This window comes from Corvus hawaiiensis, chromosome 2, assembly GCF_020740725.1.
Source record: "Corvus hawaiiensis isolate bCorHaw1 chromosome 2, bCorHaw1.pri.cur, whole genome shotgun sequence".
NCBI classification, from domain to species: Eukaryota; Metazoa; Chordata; class Aves; order Passeriformes; family Corvidae; genus Corvus; species Corvus hawaiiensis.
The window spans coordinates 79,809,223-79,831,737 of NC_063214.1; the positions used below are offsets into that span (position 1 = coordinate 79,809,223).

The 22,515-nt window shown below is 37.2% G+C and overlaps 1 protein-coding gene across 9 annotated transcripts in view; it reads left to right on the plus strand.

Annotated features, from left to right (window-relative positions):
- Positions 1–22,515, plus strand: part of GPC5 (glypican 5) — a 620,145-nt gene that overhangs the window by 240,025 nt on the left and 357,605 nt on the right. The gene's annotated exons all lie outside the window — the stretch shown is intronic.

Below are 22,515 nucleotides of genomic sequence, written 5' to 3' on the forward strand. Positions count from 1 at the left end.
TAACTTGCAGCTAAGTTTTCTTTTGGTTTGGGTTTTTGCTTTTTTTGTTTTTAAAATGAGTTAGCAGCCTAAGCAATCGTATATCTAACTACCACTCCCAAAGAGAACTGAGTTAAATGAATCTTAAGCAGCTGCAAAAAGGTGAGTTATTAGGCCATTAGCCTTAAAACCCATGTCCTTATATATTACTGCTGCAAATAATCTGTGAGTGAAAACGAACTGCAGTGTTTTCACTAGCTAAGCTTGTTTCATTCATTGCTAGTAGTAGAAAACCCCCAAACCACGCACTGACATGTACTGGTTTGAGTACTATTAAAGAAACTAAAAATTTAAGTCAGTGTCTCACTTTTATGTTGCAAAAAAAAAAAAAAAAAAGTGCATATAATTATGTTTTGCAGATAGGTCATACCCACAGAACAGGTAGCCATGCCTTTGCAAGCAGTACTCCTTCAAAATGTTTAGCAGCCTGAGATTACAATAAGTGCAGGAATGTTTACTGCCATCCTTGAAAGGTTAAACAAAAGTGTGTACAGGAGCAACAAGAAACACTATTTTTCACATTTAAATGTGTCCTTGAGGAGACCAATACTACACCGCAGAGCTGAAGTCAGTATTTTAAAGGAGTGTGGAAACATACAGAAGATACAGACAAAACTATTATGTTTAGAAAAGATAACTCTCAGTTAGAACCTGCTATTTAAGCATATTTAGCCTGGTATTTAAAGCGAAGAAATATGGAGGATGGTTGGGGAATTCTTTTCCTGGCTTATAATAATTTTCAGAAGGAAAATCTGGAAATTCAGCTTTAATCTGAAATTTATGAAAAATAATGATGGGAGAAAGCTGTCAGACACGTTTTGAGGAGAAAATAATGTTTACTAGCAAAGGTGGTTGACCAGTGCAATAATATGAAGATTAACTCTTCGTACTGTGAGATCAGGAAGTCAGGACTAAATGGCTTTCTGCCTTGTATGCTTCAGTCACACCATGGTGGGTTTATTCCAAGCTCAAGTGGATGATTCTTAAAAGCCTGGTTAAATATTTTTTTAAAATGCAAAGCTATGCATTTTTTTGCTATAACTACTGGTTGTTAAAAATGTAGAAATGCAGTGTGAAATAACTCATCCAAGGGGATATGCTCTATCTTTGTTTTACTGTAGTTTCCTTTCCTTGCACTTCAATTCTCTCAGCATGTTTTCTCATTATCCAAGAACCATCATTATCCTATTGCTAACTTGTTTAGATTTCTCAACTTTTAAGAGATATTTTGAGGTCTGTGGTCCTTGAATTGGGGCTGTCTACATTAAGTGCAGTAACCAAGAAGGCAGGGTCTCCTGAAAGGTTAATTTAAAAGCCTAAGCAGTGGGAATCAGAAGGAGAGCTGTCTGAATTTGTTCGGTGTTATTTTCTTCCCAAAGTCTTTTTACAAATGTTTATCATACTTAATTTAAAATATAACCCACTCCTCCCTATGCCCCCTCACCCTTCACCCTCTGAAAGCCTATCACAGCACTTTCCAGAAGTGGCAAGACCACTGGCAGGACCACTGAAAAATTTTTAGCAAATCTCTTTGTGGCAATTTCAAAGTCCAGTATTGCTTTGTCTATAGTTACCATAATACGTAAACTTTTATTTTTCCTGTTTCATCTTTTGTACTTTCAAGTAATATTTGTAAAACTAACTAGTATTCCTTCCTCCCTTACCTCATATTGTATTTGTAATTACTCACCTATTTTGTTTAGAGGTGAAAAAAAAAGGAAAAAAGTACTCTCAACCACCACCACTTTTGACAAATCCCACCTTTCTAACATTCCCTTCTCTCTGGCATCACAGTTTTGTCATACACTCAGTTTCTCTTCTATGTGCTACGTGAGCTTGCACTTAATGCTCAGATAAGTGGGCTAGAATGGAGTGTCATTCAAAACTACTGGCCTCCCAAGGAAAACCCTGCTGGTCTATAAAATCCACAAGAATGGTGATTTGAAAAATGTGTGGGGGGGAAAAAAGTTTAAAAAAGTAAAAAGAGTTAGATACTGATAAAAAACTTGAAGTTTCAAAAATAATTTAAAGTAGGTGTAGCTGTGTTTGCCCCAGGGGGCACTGAGAACATGAAAACATAAATTTTAGAAATGGCTATGGAAAATTCAAGGAGCAGGCAACTTTATAAGACACCACCTGTGTATTCAGCAAGCATGAAAGATTCAATTTGATCAGATCAAAAAGCACAATGTGGATGACACATAAGGTATGCCCTTGGGAGTTCATTCTGTTTGACTACAAGGGAACAGTTTTTCATTAAGGTTTTTCATATCCACAGCTAACTGCACACTACAACAAAAACAATAACTGAGTTCAGATACAGAGTTAGAAGTTTCAAGTTGTTAAACTTCTCAGATCAAACCATTTCATCTTTCTAATGGTTCTCCTGCTTTTTGAAAAAAAAAAAAACCTAAAGAAATAGGAAAATAAAAAGAGAAGGAAAGTCCGTATTTATGGTATCTGTCATCTGTTGAAATACTTTGTGAAGACAATTTTTTTGTAATTTCTCATTTATTCAGCATATCAATGAATGATTATACTATAACCGAAGTATAAACGTGTTTGCAACAGTAAAATATTTTTCTTTTTTCCTGGGAGATGCTACTTTTTTGTTCTGTGTTCATTTTTCAAAAGGAAGAAATTTTTTTGAAAAAAAAAAAAGAAAAAAATTCTTAAAGAAATCTTTCTTTTTCTGTCACAGCTATCAATTATAGAATCATAGATTTGTTTATGTTAGAAAAGACCTTTAAGATCACTGAGTCCAACTGTTAACCCACACTGCCAAGTCCACCACTAAACCATGTCCCTAAGTGCCACATCAACATATCTTTTAAATACATCCAGACATGGTAACTCAATCACTTCCCTGAGCAGGCTGTTCCAGTGCTTGACCTCCCTTTCCATGAAGAAATTATTTTTAATATGAAATCTAAACCTCCCCTAACCCAGCTTGAGGTGATTTCTTCTCGTTGTGTTGCTTGTTACCTGGGAGAAGGGACTGACCCCCACCTCAGTACAACCTCCTGACACGTAGTTTAGAAGATGATGAGGTCCCACATGAACCTCAATTTCTCCAGGCTAAACAACTCCAGGTCCCTCAGCATCACCAGTGCTGAGTACAGGGGGACAATTACTGACCTGGTCCTGCTGGCCACACTATTGCTGATACAGGCCAGGATGCCATTGGCCTTCTTGGCCACCTGGGCACACCCACTGGCTCGTGTTCAGCGTCTGTTGACCAGCACTCCCAGGTCCTCTTCCACCAGGCAGCTTTCCAACCACTTTTCCATCAGCCTGTAGCACTGCATGGGCTCGTTGTGACCCCAGTGCAAGACCCAGCACTTGGCCTTGTTGATCTTCATACCATTGCCCTCAGCCCATAGATCCAGCCTGTCCAGATCCTTCTGCAGAGCTTTCCTGTCCTCTAGCACATCAATTTGGTGGTGTCTGCAAACTGACTGAAGGTGCTTTCAATCCCCTTGTCCAGATTGTTGGTAAAGCTATTAAACAGGACTGCCCTCAGTACTGAGCCCTGGGGAACACCTGTGACTGTCTGCCAAGTGATTGTAACTCTATTCTCCACTCCAGTTTCTTCAGGAGAATTCTGTGGGAAATGGTGTCACATGTTTTACTGAAGTCGAGAAAGACAACATCCACACCCTTTTCCTCATCCACTAAGTGGGTCATTTTGTCATAGAAAGGACCAGGTTATCCAAGTAAGACTTACCTTTCATAAACCCACACCGAGTTAATGAAAGGTTCAATGGTTGACTTGTTCTCTTCAAACCATAATGATTCTATATTTCTATAATCCCATTCAGACCCATAGAATTGTTGTGTGCCTAAATGGTGCAGCAGGTCGCTGATAATTTTATTTTGGATTATGGGATCTTCATTCTGCTCTCATCCCTGTCCTCCACCTCAGAGGGCTGGGTATCCAGAGAACGACTGGTCTTACTATTAAAGACTGAGGCAAAAAAGGCATTAAGTACCTCAGCTTTTTCCTCCTTTGTCACTGTTTCCCCCCACATTCCCCAAAGGCTGGGGATTATCCTTAGCCCTCCCTTTGTTGCTAATGTATTTATAGAAACATTTTTTGTTGTCTTTTAGGGCTATAGCCAGAATAAGTCCTAGTGAGGCTAGGGTTACTTTTGACATAGAAGGACAAAGGACAGTGTCTCTTTTTGTCATGCGTAAAATTTTCCAAGTTTTCATTGCTTAATCAAATTCAGTTTACAGTTAACTAGCTACAACAGAACCCCAGAAGAATAGAATCTGTGGTACTAATAGGTTAAATTCTCTAGGCAATTGATATTCTTAGAGCTGGAACGTTTATCAAAAACTAAAACTATTTTTTTTTTTTTGTCTTCTTTATTATTTTTGTCATGGTTGACTTTACCTAATGTCTTTGTTCTTTTATTGATCCACAGCTTTGAGTTTCCTCTGGGCATCATGGAGTGAATGTATGCCCAAAGAGTCAAACTAAAAGGAAAACACCATTTTCTTTTGATATTACTACATTTCTTTTATATATTCTTGCTGTCTTAACTATGTATATAGTTAGCTGAATCGTGTGGTTTCAGGCTGCACTACATAAACACAGAGGGATGGATCATAAATTATTAAAATCGATGCATCTCAATAGTCTATAAAAGCAATAAATTATTGTACAATTTTATTAAAAACATGAAATGACTGGAAAACAGTTAAATTTCTTATACTGTACAGCAGATTTAATGGACAAAGTCTTGTTGATTTCACTAAGACCTAGACCAAGGCCATTGGGAATATATGAGCGTAAGGACTGTGTTTGTGTAATATGTATTATGAACCTAATAGAAACTTTTATTGTATATTATACCATCTGTCAGCTCTTATTTATCCTTGCATGTATTACAGGGAAATTATTCCCTTCCATGTTAAAAGCATGGGGAATTTTCAGTTGTAAAATAAGTAGAGTTTTTTTGAAGTAAATCAAACCAGAATACCACAGTGCTTTATTTTAAACTACAGTGATTTCATCAACATCCCTTGGTAATCCAGCACAAAATACGTATCTGAAATTTTCCCTGCTTATTCAATATGTTGCAATATAATAAGAAAAGTAAACACAGTAATTGCTTCTGACTGATGTGCTTTCAGTTTTCATATATTATCTGATAGGCTCACTTGTGGCATGAGGAGTTAGCAGCCACTGTGAGCTGGCAGAAGGGGGTTTTTCCCCTCGCAGGCTGACACAAAGAAGCCCGGAGATCAACGCTGAAACCCCTCTGGAAGGCGGCTCTCAGTGCCCAACACACAATGAAAAAGGGTAGAGCTCCTCACCCAAAAGGGGCTGTATCTTCCTGTCACTGTTATGCATGCACAGAGGCGAAGGCAAAGAAGAAAAGAGAGTGGGCTCTCCAGGTGTTCCAAGCACTTTTATTCTGCTCAAACGACAGGGACGAAGAGGCAAATTGGTAGGAGGGTCCAGGGATCTTATACTGAGTACAGAGTAGGTGGGGAAAGGGATCTCAGCCAATGGGATAGGGACAGGTAGGTGGGGTTGACAGCAAGGAAACCAATGGGAACAACACATAGGAGGGACTCAGGGAAGGATCCAATGGGGCATCGAGGAACAAAGAACTTTCTAGAACTGATACATATTAAAGAAGGGAAATGAATATACATAACCTCATATATAAAACAGGGAGAGGAAAACATTAACCAATTGGGCAAAAACCTGCAAAAGACAGAGCAAAAGACAGAGCAAGAACAGTCGTGGGTTCTCACCATGACTGCAAGTTACGTGCTAAACTTGAGTTGCTGACCACCACAGCTGCTTGTCTGAGTTCTCCTCAGGAGACAGAGTGGCTGGAGTCACCTGCCCTGCCACCATGGCATATGGGTCAAGCATGCTTTAGGGGAGGTTTAAGCATTCTAGTGCCTCAAGGAGACCTGTGCAAAAGCTTGAGAGGGTCCTGAAGAGAGACCCTTTGTAAGAACAAGGTGGGATTGACTTACACTGAAAGAGGGTAGGTTTAGATTGGATGTAAGGAAGAAATTCTTTACTGTAAGGGTGGTGAGGCACTGAAAGAGGTTCCTCAAAGAACCCGTGGATGCCCCACTTTTAGAGGTGTTCCGTGGATGCCCCACTTTTAGAGGTGTTCCGTGGATGCCCCACTTCTAGAGGTGTTCAAGACCAAGCTGGATGAGGCCCTGAGCAACCTGGTATGGTGTAAGGTGTCTCTGCCCATGGCAGGGGAGTTGGAACTAGATGATCTGTGAGGTCCTTTCCAACCCAAACCATTCTATGGTTCTACAATTATGACATGCAGATGAACGGTACCACAAAACTCAGTATGGCTATCCCAGGTCAGTCTAGAAGGTCTGTGAAATCCCATGTCCCCCATCTCCAGTATTACCTAAACCAAATGCCTAAAGAAGAGCGTTTCCTTAATACATTCAGCTGCAGGGTCATTTTTACACATTCGATAACCATTAGATTCCATTAACTGGTCACGTTTTCCTACTAAATCCATGCAACTTTTAGCATTCACAGCACTATATATCAATTAGCTTTACAATTCTGTGCCTCGTTCCACAAAGTATCTCTTTTGCTTGTTATGAAACTGGCTTCAAATGACCTTATTTGATGTTCTTGTTTCTTCCTTTTGAAAAGATGAAGAATAGTCTGTTTCAATCCACCATATCTAAGCCAGTCATTTTTTGAATGTCTATAGTATCACCTCCCCTGACATTATATCGTCTCTTTATTTAAAATGCCTGCTTAATCAATTGTTCATAGTACAAAATTCTTTGCTTACTTCTCATCAAATATCTATAGTTGTTTTGGTGGTTTTCTTTTTTCAGATAAGAATGAGCCAAACTGAACACAGGTCTAAATGTGAGTGTGACTTTTGAGTTTAGATGTAGTGAACAATGTTCTCTAAGACTCTTTGGGGTTTTGGGGTTTTTTTAATAGATTCTCAATAATTTGTAGCATTTGGTATGTATTTTTGAGTTATACTATTTATTAGTTTGGTATTTTGATGGAAATAGCTGTCATAAGCCCAATGTCCTTAACTGGTAATGATCATATCAAACCTTTTTGTCCTAGATATTGTTAGGAGTCTTTTTCTTCCACGGTATGAAACAATTTACATTTATTTGTATTAAATTTCATGACTTATTTCGTTGGCAAACCACTCATAAGGTACTTCCACAGGTTGTCACAGCTGAGCCCTGACATTATTATTCTGAGTAACTTTATAACATGAACCATCCTTCATCTTTCACTCCCATGCTCTTTTTGAGGCATGTATTCATAAAGACGTTGAAAAACATAACCATAGCTTGGGTTGGCAGGGTCCTCCAGAGGTCAATTCATTCAGCTGCCTTCTCACAGCAGGTTTCATCAGACCTGGTAGCCCAGAGTAACAACCAATAATCATGAGTACTTAAAAGGATGGAGGTAGCACAAGCTCTCCATGCAATCTGACCCAGTATTTAAACATCCTCAGAGCAATTTTAATACTTTGCATCTAATAAAAACTTAGTGTTTTTCAACTTCTGTCCATAGCCTCTTGACCTGTCGCCAGGCAGCTTGAAGAAGAGTCCAGTTGCATTGCCTCTGAATCCTCTGATCAGGTAGCTGTAAACAGTAAGGTCTTCCCTGTGCCTTCCTTTCTCTGAGCTGAAGTCTCCCCTGGAGTGTCATGTAATCCAGTTCCCTGTCCGTGTTGGTGGCCAAGGACACCCGACTGCTGAGTCAGTACATACATATCCTTCTAGTTCTGGGGAGTAGAAAAACAGGTACAGCATTCTAGGTGTAGTCTTACAAGTGCCAAATAAATGTGAAATCTTAATTTCCTACTCTACACGTTAAACAAACTGGCTTTGTACTCTAATAAGGTTGTCCTTGAAGATTAGCAAGCTCTCCTGGGCCTTTTTGCCTTCTGGGACAGTTTCTTGAATGATTCTACCAAACAGGCCCCTAAAGGGGCTACAGACTTCTCTTTTGATGTCCTGGTTTGTAATTCTGCTGTTTTGTCTTGCTCATTCCTCTCAGGATCCTAAATTCCACAGTCTCATGGTTGGCACAGCTGAGATTGCCCTTTTATCTTCATAACTTTAATCAAGTTTTCCTTGTTTGGGGTTATCAGGCTGTCCTGGGTTGCAGTGTATTCTATTACCGTCCTCATGAGCTATTGAAATCAGGTGGGGAAGTGTTTCCTTGCCTCCTCCCCCCAGACTATCTTTCTGTTAATGGCCCATCATTGTCCTGCCACATGACTCAGAGATAACTCCCTCCGGACTATCTTCTGTTAATGAGCCTAATCAACACTTGGCCTCATGACTCATTACCCCATTGTGAGATGCTCCACCCAGAGGGAGGAACCAAGCATCCCATCGTGGATATAATCTGAGACTCTAAATACCAGAGACAACCCTTTTCCACTGGATTTCCAGAGGACAGGAGCTACACAGCCACCACTAGACCTTCTGAGGAAGAGCAGACCCTTTTTTCTATGGGATCACCACTTCAGAGGACTGCAGCCACCATTCTACCAGACTGCTACCACCACCCTGCCTAACAGGGACTCAGGTTGTATCTTGACTCTGTCAGTTTGACCCAGTGTTTTCTTTTAGTTTTTTTCCTTTTCTTTAATTTCCCCACTAAATTGTTATTCTGACTTGGTGCCTCCCACTGGTTTGTTTTCAAACTAGTATACAGGCCCAGCAAAACATTCCCCCCCCCCATTCAGCTTATTGGTTTCCTGCATCAATAAATTATCTTACATACATTCCAGAAGCTTCCTGGCTTTTTTCCACCCAGTTGTATTGTCCTTCTAGCAGATACCATGGCTGTTGAAAGTCATCCATGAGTATTGAGGACTGTGACTGTGAGGCTTCCTCCAGCTATCCAAACTAGGCAACTTTGGCCATTCCCACACATCCTGTTGTTGCCTATCACTATAACTGGATCCCAGGGAGAAGAGTTGAGCACCACCCTCTCCACTTTCTCTCTTCAAGAAGTTGTAGAGAGCAATGAGGCCACCCCTCAGCCTCTTTCTCTCCCAGCTAGGCAAGCCTGAAGCTGCTCTTCCAGACATGTCTTCCAGTGCTTTCAGCAGCTTTGCTGCTCTACTCTGGACACATCCAAGGACCTGAGTGTCACTCTTAAATTGCGGGGCTCAGAACTGTGCACGGTACTCCAGATGAGGCTTCACCAAAGTTGAATAGAGAGTGATAACCGCCTCTTCTGATTGTCTGGTTGAGCTGTATTTGATTCACCCTAGGATGAGGTTGAAACACCCCTCTTGGCTGTTTCCTTCCTTTAGATCCAGCCCATCCTTGCTAAGTTACATTTCTTCAAAGATGGTCCTGTAGCCACAAGAGCCAAAGCTCTGCTTGTTACATGACCACATAGTTGGGTGCTGACCAGTTGGTTTAGCCCATCTCTGCTTAAGCCTTTCCTGCCTCAGTGAGAGGTTTGAGGATAACAACACCTAGGCCCACATCTTTCCACCCCGAAGCTCTGTAAATGCTCTTGATATACTCCAGGTTACTTCTGGCAGTACGATTGGTGCCTATGGTAAGGAAGAGGTAACTTTCCATAATCTTTGCAGGGGGACTGCAAGGGGCCACTAATATTGGCCCTAACCAAAAAATCTCCCAAGTCATGGGATCTGGTTAGAATACTGGTGCCTCTGTCACCTCTGCATGAGGGAGTCACATTAACTACAGCTCACTTTTTCTTTTTCATGCAGACATGATCTAAGACTTTGCAGAAATCACACTGCCTTTTCCTATAGCAAAAATACCACAATTCAGAAATAGACCTCAAAATACCCACATGAATTGTGTGTGAGTAAAAGTGGTGAAAATAAGAAGACTTTGTTTGCCTTTTTTTTAAGAAGGTGTCTGACATGTAACTAAAGCTTGTGATTATTTATTAATAGATTTTTTCAGCAATGTTCTTCAGTGATAAAAGTGATCTATAATATATCAGCACTAACAAACTGTAACACAATTACTAATTAAACACAGCATAAACACATCAAATAAGGAGAAGTCCTGGTGATAAACTACCATAAAAGATTTGGTTTAAAGTGAATTCTGGAGAAACGTGTTCTAGCTCTATTTCTGCTATTCAAGTAATGCATTTTCTCTAATACAGAGCAGTTGTTCTAGCATAGACAGAAATGTGTTCCTTGTTGACATTTTAAAGACTGTAAGAACAAAGGAAAAAGAAAGTCAGAAAAGCGGCAGAAACCCCAGTGATGAACAGGTAGAACATTGTACTGTGTAATTTGATTCTCTTCCTAATACTCAAGTGTTGGCTGTCATGGGAACATTTATAACAACCCCATTTAAAATGACCAAGTAAGTACTACTAAAGAAGCACATCAAAACAATATTTTGCTGCTACTTGGAGAACTGTGATTATGTGACTCTACAAAGCTTGAATTAAATAATTTTGGGATAATTTGTAGTTGTCCAATGCCCTAATAGTAGTCATGTTTTATTAACTAAACTCTATTACTGACTATATATAAGAGGAGAGAACTCAAAATGAGTCCTAATTTCCTCTCCTTTGTATTTGTATGGGAATTAAGATGCATGATATAAAGCTTCTATTTATGGTAAGTAGATAAATTGCATCATGTGGGCTATGTGGTGGCTTTACCTATGAGTAAGATTAAAAGGGAAGAGGAATGGAAAAGAGAATTATTAGGATGGAATTAGTTAGTACTTTATGTGCATATAACAAGCAATGTTAGTCTTTACCATTAAATAAATTATCACATGAAACAGGAAAATCATGGTTAGTTTTTACTCTTTTAAACAACAGACTCAGAAATGACTGCTGTACAACTCCTCTCTTGAGTGTGTTAATCAGTATGAGACAAGAATCATGCTCGTTCTAACTTAATAAATATTTCTGTTTGTATGTTAATGTGTGGAGGAGGAGCTTCGCATGTTAATTATATAGGTACCTTCCCTTCCGCCTCAAATACTTAGACCTGATCATTAGATTTAAGCATTCTTAGAAGAAATGTGCATTTAAAGCTATAAGATGGAAAAAATATGTTTCAATGTTTTCCAATGTTTTGGAGATCTTCATGTCATTTACATTCTGGATTTAGGATAAAAATGGGCCATATAGTCTCTTTCATACAAGCAGTCATCCTGTGCTGCCAATTTGCTCTGAATTAAAGTAATATTTTCTTCTGTGAAATAAAATGCTTAACCAAAATCTAGCTAAGGTCTTTGCACTGGAATTCATCAGTAGGAAAACAGCGTCTTCTGGGAGATTCGGTGAATATGACTGTTCGAAGACAGGACTGAAAATGAGCAAGAGGTGATAGTGAGTGAGAGGGTTTCAAGGGAAGAAATAGTGTTCTTTGGTGTTGAAAGTATAGAACAGAAATCCTGTATTATGGGGATGTCTACTTGGCCATTTCATGGACTCTCATTTTAAATTTTATTAGATAATTATAATACATATGCAGTAAAAAACTGAATTATATGAATATGGCAGCCTCAATTCTGTTTGTTTGTGCAACTGTAACATTTAAATAAGGTTTATTATGTATGATTTTATATACAATACCAACTCTAAGAACAGGTGAAATACCTGACTGCTAGCTCCAGAGAAGAGCTAGTATTAAAAATGCAGCTTCATAAATGTGGAATATTTATTTAACTTTGCAATGGAGCCAGTACTGAGAGAATTGATTAATTAACAAGAATGATGCATTGAATTATTTTAGCATTTTTCCAGAGTCTTAAAATTTGCCAGGAAAAAAAAGAAATATCAATTACTGCATAAAAAATAGCCTAAAAATATCTTTGCTTACAAAATTGCAACTTCAGGTTCATTGTGTGCTGCAAATGTAATAGAAAACACAAGCTTTACTTGAAAGTGTGGACGTAAATTATGTGGAAGCCCACAGCTGGCTGTCATTTTCTAGTGGAACTTTTTGAAATTAAGAACCATTGTTTCCAAAATGAACTTGTGAGGTTTGAGATTTCGGTTTTGTCTTCTGGTTTTTTATGTTAAAATACCAATTAATGTGGACAGTTATTTTTCTATAGAAAGCCAAAGCAAGTGTTTGGAGACTGTAGTAATAGAATACAAGACTCTCCAAGTCAGTGTATTTTGTACTGTAGAATAATGGCTGTATACTGATGGAGGTGCCCTTGGTTAAGAGTGTATTGTGTCTGAGATATTAGACTATTGGAATTCAATCCTTATTCCATCCACAGATTAATTTTCTTCTCAATTGGCCCCATCTCACTAATAAAAAAAATATAATTTTAATGTGCTGAGCCTATCTATTACAAGTATAACATTTATTACGGAATATTAAGTGCATTTAAATATAATTAACTTACAGTGAATTTGATAATTAAGGTAAGTTTAAATTCCAGTTACATTTTACAAGTAGATTGATTTCAGCACTGGAAAATAACCCATTTTCAAGGTTTTTGTACTTAATTTTGTACTAACCTCACACTAGACTGCAAAACTCTGTATTTTGTCTCTTTTCTTAGTGAAACCACTTGAGTTGCTTAAGAATTGAATATGATCCAAAAATTTTAATGGAATAATATTTATGTGCTAATAAAGTCACAGAATCATAACAGTCATGCAGGCAGAGACATCATCATTGTCTATCAAGGCGTATGCAGCATTGCATGTTCATAAACATGAACTAAAGTGCAGTAAGCTGTAATAAAGCATGCTTGGTTAAAATACTCTCAGTAGAGAATTCAATCAGTCAGCTCTTATCTCTTCTGAGAGTAAGTTCTTTCCCAAACAGCATGACTGTGTATACAGAATGTTTTCTGAAGTGGTGATTGTGAAATGCAGGATGGCTGCTGTAATTGCCTCATTGTTCAGCCTATGTCACGAAATTATGCTCATCATACACCATAGGTGCCTCTGTGCGTATCATGTGTGCACAACACTGGGCTTCATTCTTTCCTTTCACATGTGACATTGAGTATATTTCTGTGCTGGCACTATTAGAGCTGTTCAGATAGGCATTAGCAATGTATTGCATAAAGGCACACTGATGAAACTTTTCTTTATGCAAAAGTCATGTGAAATAACACAAGAATACAATGACTGGAAGCACTCCTGAAATGGTAATAGGTGTGTTTGGGCTTAGGGCCAGGTTAGTGATTTTGTGATGCTGTTTCTTATCAGTTTGTCTCTCTGATTTTCGCAGAAAAGGAAAGTATATAGGCAATTTCTGTGCTTTGGGAATTTCTAGCAGCTACAACAATGTCTGGAGAATTATTATTGGGTGCTGTAAATCTGAATACTTGTCGCTGCTCAAGTTAGTGCTGGAGTGAGCTGCCTTCAGGTAGCCTCAGAATCTATGGGAACATAAACCTACCTTATACCTATTTATTCCCTCAGCCATGCCAAATGGAATGAGTAACATTTGCTTTCCTGGTACCCTGGTATCTCTACATCATGGCACAATAGAAGGTTACATGAGGTGCAGTAGACGAGAATGTAGCAAAGAAGTGAAGTTATACTGCCTGTTGTCTCAGTTATTGAGAACGATCCAGACAGGGATTATTCAGAGTATCTTCCTGTGGAAGTTCTGGTCTTTTGTGCTTAAGGTTTTGCTATGTGTCATTTGTGGAGCACAGGGAAAATTAGATACTCTTATGGCACATTCTGGATTTAAAATCCCTCCTGCATTCTCACACTTTCTAGTGTCATTTGTTCAGGATAGACTCAGCTCAGACATAAGCAAATGCAGCTGTACAACTGTGTGGCTGTGCTTAGGACAGGTGATTGGGCAGCACAACAGCAAGTGCTTATGAACTATAAGGTTTTCAACCCCAAATTTTGCCAGTAAGGGTGTATTTGGTGCCTTCTTGTCTAACCTTTCTAAGCAAAAACAGAGCAAGATTCTTGTCCACTAAGTTTAGCAGCTCATTTTGTGACACAGAACCCTGTATTTTATGGTGAAGACTTTAAATTAGGTGTACACACTCTGCTCTGGAACAATGTGTCTCTTGAACCATTTATTTCTACTGATCCAAGAGAAGTTGGTATATTCCTTAATATTTAGATTATTTAAACTACTGAAATAGTATGATATTATTAGTAATTGATAGTGCAGAACAGATGTATGTTAGGCAATGCTGATAAAGAAAATATATTTTCTCATGAGTTGTTTCGCTAACTTACTGATAGTCATCTCTCAACTGCTCCTGAGAGTTCTATCAACATTTCACTTCACTTCCCTTTCTGTAACTGTCTCACTTTTCCATACACTCTTTGTTTTTCTGTCCAACACAAGTAGAAAGTGAAGGCCCCTGCTTTTATAATCAAGTTGTTTATGGGTTTGCAGATATAGGCAAAAGTAATCAATAAAACAAATGTGTTTAAGTCTCTTTTTTGCCCTTTTATGACTTGACTCCCTGCTATTTCTCACTTCTACCTGAAATCAATGATACATTTTCTATTGATTTGCTATAACAGAGATCTAGCTGCCTGTTAACAAAGTGTAGCATATTGAAGCTCAGTGAAGTGAAAGCATTGGTTTAAGAGACGCTGTCAAAAAAACCCCTTTATTTTCCTGTACGTTTTTTAAAAGAAAAATAATTTTATTGTCATAGTTATATGCTTGTAGAATCATTTTAATTAAAATGTTATTTAATTTTATCATGTTTCTGAATTTAGAAACAACACTTGGGGAAAAGATCTTACTGTTCTTATCCAGAGTTTGATTTAAGTTCAATGAAGTTAGTAAGCTTTTCCTGTGGACGTGAATGGTTTCAGATCCATTAGATTTATGGACTTTCTGGAGTTTATTAAGAATCTTGTGAAAACCAGAAAAACTATATGAAGAGGCTGATACTTTTAAAATATCAATTTTAATTTCCCTAAATTGAGATACTCCCAGGTTAACACTCACTGTAAGCCCCAGTGTTTTTAATAGTCCTCAATCAGGTGAGCCTACAATCAAATGGCGATGACATGATTAAGTAGTGTCTAGTTGAAAGGTGTAACTGTTTGCTTTACAGAGAAACAACTAAGGTTAGGTTTGCATTATTAAAAAATACGTTATTCATTGAAAAGTAAAAAGGGAATAATTAGTGGATAAAGTAGTTGAGCAGCATGTGCAGTGAATAAAATATTACATTACTTAACATAAATATTGTAGTGCTTAATTAAGCTGATTTTTCACTTTTATCAATAAAGGAAGTGACAAATTAATAGTCTACAATACCACTATTAATTTTTGAACAGTTGTTTACATTCTTTAAAAAACAAGTTAGAAACTGCCTTGAAAAAGTATAAAGGTTTTACAAATTCTTTCACATTATGTCCACTGAAAGTGCATATTCCCTTTTCCAGTAAACATTACTGGAAAATGTTACTAAGCTGGCAATGAAGATTCGTATGTCCTTGTAGCTCAATGATCTTGATCACTTACTTAGAGGTAACAAGACTTCCTTTGAGAATATATATTTGTTATTGAATGACCACCTCTTAGTCTTCATCCACATCCAATACAATAAAGAAATTGTCCACAAGTATGGATCATTTACTACACATCCCATTTTTATGCATCTGTGATGTTTTTTCTCCCTGTGATTGTTTTACTGAACTTTCCCCCACACTTTGGCAAAATTAAAAAAAAAAAGGAGGGAAGAAAATAATGGTTTGGGCTTTTTAATATGTGAAGAATAAAATATTGTACATTCATTTTTAATGCCTTCAACTTTGTTTTACTTATCACCTTGCTTGAGCTTCTGACTACTGCTGACTACTGCTTAAAGCTGGGTAGGCTTTGAGGTGATGGAATCTAGATCCTGTCTGTCAAAAGCAGGAATTTCTTTATCTCTGCTAAAGATTTGGAGTGAAAAGAGAGAAAGATGGGGGAGAAAATCAAAGGAAAACAAAAAATAAGAAAGTTGGGTAAGAGAGGAAGTTAAGAGGTTCCCAAAAAATCAAATTAGAAACTAAGAGACACAGAGTGAGCTATGTTTAATATGTATCTCTGTTGCCCTAGGGGCAATTGTGATTGATTTTAATCTAGTGAGTGATATTGAAAGAACTCCATTTTCTGTAGTCTGACTTCATGCTAAAGAAATACAGGCATAGCAGAGAGACAGGAAAGATATGAGGACAGAGAGATCTCTGACTATGTGAGACTTTACCTCGAGTTCTGTGTTCAGTTTTGGGCCACTCCCTTCAAAAAGGACACTGAGGTTCTGCAGCGTGTCCAAAGAAGGGCTACAAAGCTGGTGAATGGTCAGCAAATGTCCTGTGAGGAATGGTAGAGGGAGCTGGGGTTGCTTAGCCTGGAGAAAAGAAAGCCCAGAGAGGGGACCTCACTGCTCTCTACAACTTCCTGTCTGGAGATTTTAGTGAGGTGGCCTTTTCTGCCCCATCCCAGGTGAAAGGATGAGAGGACATGTCCTGAAGGTGCACCAGGGGAAGTTCTGATTGGATATTAGAAGTTTTTTTCACTGAAAGACTCTTAGGCATTGGAATTAGTTGTTCAGGTCTGTGGGGGAGTCACCATCTCTGGAAATGTTCAAGAGGCATCTGGATGTGGTGCTTGGGGATATGGTTAGGGGTGATTATCATGGTGCTAAGCTGACAGTTCAACTCTATGATCTTGAAGATAGCTCCAGGCTATGTTCATGGAAATAAAAACTGAAAATGTAAGAATTGGTACATTTTTTTGCATTAATGGAATAGAAAATACTGTGCAGGACACATGGAAGGCGAAGGCATTGAATAGCTTGCAGATGGGTAGGTCTATATGGTAGTTAAGGTATCAAGCCAAGGATAATTCCTGCTCCTGGAGAGCTGTAGTCATTTATAGAGGAGTTTAGCAATGCTTAGTACGGGAACAGTCTGTAACAACTGAGCTGCAAAGAAAAAGAGATGTGTCTATAGAGGTTCTAAGGAAAATACAGATAAAGTCAAAGAAGCTAAAAATCTGTGAAAACCAAAATGAAAATTAGTATTTATTTAAGATAAGTGGGTTTAATAAAGAACTACTGAAGTTCTAAACCTAATACTTCAACTGGAGGGAATTGTTTTTTGCACGAGGTTGTGTACAAACCATAAAAATATTAACGAGACTACACAGATTTATCCTGTAAGTGTAAATTCTGTTCTTCAGTGTTGAATGAGTTGAAGAACTGGACTTGTTTCTATTTAAGAGTAATATGAAGTTGTGAAAGATGTGCTATGTGAGATTAATGTTCAACATGTTAGACTGAGAACATGCTTGTATCTCTGTCACTCCATGATGCCTTACTTTTTTTCCCCTCAAATTTCTTGGTCAGAATACTGAGGTGTGGACTGTAGGGGGGGTGATTACACCATGCCACAGCTTAATATAGTGTTCAGTAGACTTGTTTTGCCTGTTATTTCTGAAAGATTGTGAAAGTTGTATCTACATTTTATCTAAAAATAGGGAAAAAAGGAAAACCAACTTCATGTACACAATATGAACAAGCCCTTCTGCTTTTATAAATAGCTGTTGATGGTAAAGGGAAAATTGAAAAGATTATCTTTCCTGCTGTTATGAGTAACTGTATTCTCAGAAAGAACCTTCACAGATCAGTTTCTCAATTCTATTTAAAAAAAGTTTCAATTTCCTTTTGAGGCAAACTGATCCATTATGCAAGACGCTTCACCACTTGTTCATTGTGAAATAAATTACGGTATTCTACATGAGATCTGCAGGAATAAAAGAACCTTTTGCAATGTACATGATAGCAGCTTTTTGCAGGTTTACGTCACATCAGTCCATTTGTCCTCATGTAATTCACAGATTCCAGATATGAAACAATGCTTTATGATTTCTAAATACTCACTTTAAAAAAAGAAAAAAATTAACTGAACCCAAAACTTACTCTGAGAGAAAGCATATAATGGCAAAGATCACTTAGTTGATCTCTGCATAAGTTACTTAGACTGAACTTTTTGCCCTGAAGCTTTTTTGGTCAAATCTTGTTCTGAATGAAAGAGAAATGTGGTATGTAGTAGTGAGAGTGAGAAACAAGCAAGCTAAACATTTGTCTAAATGAGGATACAGATCTAATTTTGGATTTAGAGGAATCCTAAGTAGAGGAAAATTAGAACCTTCCTCCTGCACAGACTTTGCTGCAGAGAGCCACTGCTTGATAGTCAGCATATATTTATTTCTCTAGAGTTGGTACTCTTTCTCCTTACTTTTTTTCTCTTTATTTCTGCACACTTTGTTGTCTACATTCCCTGTAGTTCTAGCCAAACTCTAGGTTATCTGGGTGCTTCATTATAATCAGGAAGGTTTTCGCTTGAATGCACAACCTTTATTTCCTGTTCCTACCTCACTTAGTCCTGGACAAGGAATTCCCAAAACCACGGCAGTATTAACTCTCTAGCAAGTAAATAATGTCTAGCTACTACAAAGCTCCTAAAGTTTTGTTTTTCTAGCAGCAAATGGTGAAAATATAGATTTTTTATGTTTGCAGATTATTTTTTTTATGAAAGAAAATAGGAAAAAGAAGGAAGAAGAGGCCCAAAACACCTTTTTCCCCTAAGAAAGAAAAAAAAACTCCACTGTACTATCATGCAGGAATTTTTTCCTGACTCTCAATACACAGCTAAACCAGTTTCCTTGCTGAGATGTCCACATAAGAAATTTTAATATCTTATTGTTTTGTTTGAATAGATGATTCAGAGATTTTAAGATGACAAAACAATGATTTAATATAAGCTTTTTATTATTATGCCATGCAAGGCTGAAATGAAAGGTAGGTTTTTTAATAAATACCTCTAGAACTGGAGTACTTTATTCTAGGGAAATCTAATTTTCCCTTGAGTGGTAATTATGCATATAAATATATACACTCTTATAAATGATCATACATGCACACATAAATATGAGTGGATATTAGAATACATATATGTATAATTCTTGTCTGAAAAGACATATATATATATTTATATATGTATAAGCTGTGCTAAATTGGCAATGATTTCTCTGCCATCCGATCTTATCACATATACATTTTTCTTGGGTTTGGTTGGGTTTGGTTGGGTTTTTTTGGTTGGATGTGCATTGCTTGTTTTTTTTTTTTTTAATGAAATTGATGTGAAACTAACAGACCTATACTTACCTTGATTCACCAATTTCAATTTCAAAATGCTGGGGAGAACATTAGCTGGTCCAAATTCCCCAGCCCTTACACTATAGTCTACCATTTATTGAAGTATCAACACCAGTCATCCCGACTGGTCTTTGATCCATAATTTCAATGTTCTTCCCTGCAAGTTAGTTTGATTAGCTTGCATATATATTCTGTCTTGCCTACTACAGACTTTCAGTTTGCAACATAGTAAAATTCAAACCCAAAATTTTATTATTTTAAAAATAGGGTCTAAACTGCATTCAAAATATTTATCAGGTGTCATCTGAAATAATTTTGTTTACTGATGTGATAGAAAGTATTTTATTTTCACTTACAGTGGGGTATTTCACCTGGCTTTGCTCCAAACACAGAAATATTCTTTTACTGTTTTGACATGCTGTATTATGTCTGATTGATGAATTTGCCATCTGTGTCAAATTCAAGCAAATATTTGTGTTATAATATTTTGTTTCCATTGTAGTGTACAATATTAACTTTAATATTGGCCTCAGAACTTTCATGAATATGTTTAGTTTCCTTTAGCAATTTCTTGTATTTCCCAGTTGACAATGTATACACATGGCTGTCAGCTTCTTCATTTTTCCATTGGTTATATATATTGGTGTCATTAAGACTGAAGAGAATGCAGCCTCTGTAAGAGTGTTCATTGCACATTTCTCTGGTCATGTTTTCCCTACAGAAATCTTGGAGAAGAAGTATTTGTTTCTATTGATAGTTTGAAATCTCTTACCAGGCTTCCACAAAGGCAGAGTATTGGAATGCATGGGTAACTGATAAGCCAAAGGACCCTACAGAATAGCTGGATGTAGGATCAGTGTTAAAAAGCATGTGTTTAAAGAGCACAGTAGCAATTCATCTTCTCCTGTCTACTCAGCTATCATTATTCCACATGTTCATACTTTTCAGTTTTAATGCCCTGATAAGTTTTGTAGAAACAAGTAAGATAAAATCAAACGTTATTATTACTTATTAAATTTTAAATTGTTGTGGCTGGTGGCTGTGGAAAGTGTATACAATCAATAGTAAACTATAAACGAAAATCAATCATTATCTCATAACCAATGATAAATTGTATTTCCAATATAGACAAATGTGTATATTCCCAAGTAACAGTCTGCACACAGTTTTAATGTGAGTTGATAAAATGAATTATTCCAGATAGCACTTGGCTCCATAAGAAAAAGAAGGACAAATGTAAACAGAAGGTTTCTACTCAGTTGTGATAACACATATCATAATCTTACTGTTGGTTTTTGATTTGCTCATTTTTCTGAAAAATACTGTTAAAATATTCTTATGTGAAACTTCTGAAAATATTGAAAGAATTTTTTGGGATTTAACTGTCATGTAACACAATGAAGTCATTCTGTATAAATACACAAGCATATATTTTTATATGCCAGAAAATTTAAAGTCAATGTAGTAAGTAGACATGTATCACGTATCACAGATTTTAAAGTTATGATTTAATTTAATTGATTTTCCAATATTTCTGATTAGGAAAAAGTAAAAGCAAAAAAATTCAGGGTCTAGTCATGGTAGCCCTTTGTGCATAATGTGAAATACAGGGAAGCCTAGCAGGAGAGTTTGAGAAATCACCAGAAGTTCTAGCTGTTAAAAACAGCAGACACTGTTATTATAGCTGTATTTGAGTGTTTATCCCATTGATTAGTGATGTATTCCTGCAATTTGGTTAACTGTATTATTTTTAACAAGTAAAATACCAGGCATATTTGTTATATTATTAGTACAATAACCAGATAGCACTATATTGTGCAAGAATTAGGTTGTTATTGTTTCTGGTTAAATCATAGTTGTGTCATAAATGATGGAGAACAAAGCAATTTTAGGCAGGCTAGCAAAACAAATGGGAAATGGACAGGACAAGTAAAGAAATTAAAATATTTTTTTTAATATTACCAAGTGCATTTTAGACAATTTGAAGCACATTAGCAGAGAGGGAAAAAGAGGCCAGAAATAGCAGTGGGTATAAAACAGAGAGGAAATAACTTTTGGTGTATTTTCTTGTAAATGAAGTCTTACATTCTGCACAGTGATGTCTTCCATTTGGATTGATCTGATTAACTTAGTATAAAACATCCTGTTTCAGCTGAGATTTTCTGCTGGTTTCCATCTCCTCATCCTACAATAGGTTGCAAGTCTCATTTTCTTCCCATGTCATATCTTTCATCTCAGTTTGTGTGTCTTGGGTAACGTGGGACTTCTTAAGTAGTACACGACACTTAGTTTAGATACTTGAGCCCAAACCACTGGACTCAACAACACTACTGTTTTATGCCTTTTTAGATATATTTTGTAAAAGAATTTATTCTAACAACACCAAGAAGAAAACCATCAAGAACATGGACCAGCACATTATATAGAAAGAATATTGGGAGCAGTTCACAAGACAGTACTGACCCGCAAAAAAATTATTTTATGAATTGCAAAACAGTCTTTAGTTCCAGAGATTTCTGTAGGACAGAGTAAATATAGAAGTGAAAGCCTAGGCAAGGAGAGAAAGACATAGAAATGTGCTATATTGTCTTCACTAGTATCAAGAAATAAATCAATTCAGTTAAAAAAGATTGGTTTTTTTATGGTGAATTGGAAGGATTTGTTTTTATTTCCAACTTTATTTTCATAAGATTACAAAAGAGAATATATAGAAAACCAACAAGACCAAAAAATTAAAAGACATTTTTCACTGTAGTTAGTGAAAACAAAGGTAGTCATTAGGTCTGTATATGTACCTGAGATCAAAATCTTCTGCAATGAGTGATATCAGAGCTACCAAAGACAGATCTCAATATGGAAAATTTCTTATTGCCCATTTTTTTTATATCTCTCTGTCTATTGACACCACAGTTTGTTTTTATTCTTGAGGCCAGAGATTAAGCTGGAAATATGGACTGTGAGGAATCTCATACAGTTCAGGAAGGAGAAGTGCAAAGATCTACACTTGAGGAGAAACAACTCCAGGCACAGTACTTGTGGAAAGCAGCCTGGTAGAATAGGACCTGTGTGTCCTGGTGGACATCAAATTGAATATAAGCCAGCAATGTGTCCTTGTTGCAAAGCAGGTAGCCTGGTATCCAGTGGTATCCTGGGCCATATAAGGATGATTGTTATCAGCAGGTCAAAGGATGTGATTCTTTCCCTCTACTCAGAAGTGAGGCCACCCCTGGAGTCCTGTGTCCAGTTCTGGGCTCCCCAGTACAAGAGAGACATGGACATATAATAGCTGATGGCTAGTTTGGCCAAGATGCTGAAAAATACAATTTCCTCGAAGTATTC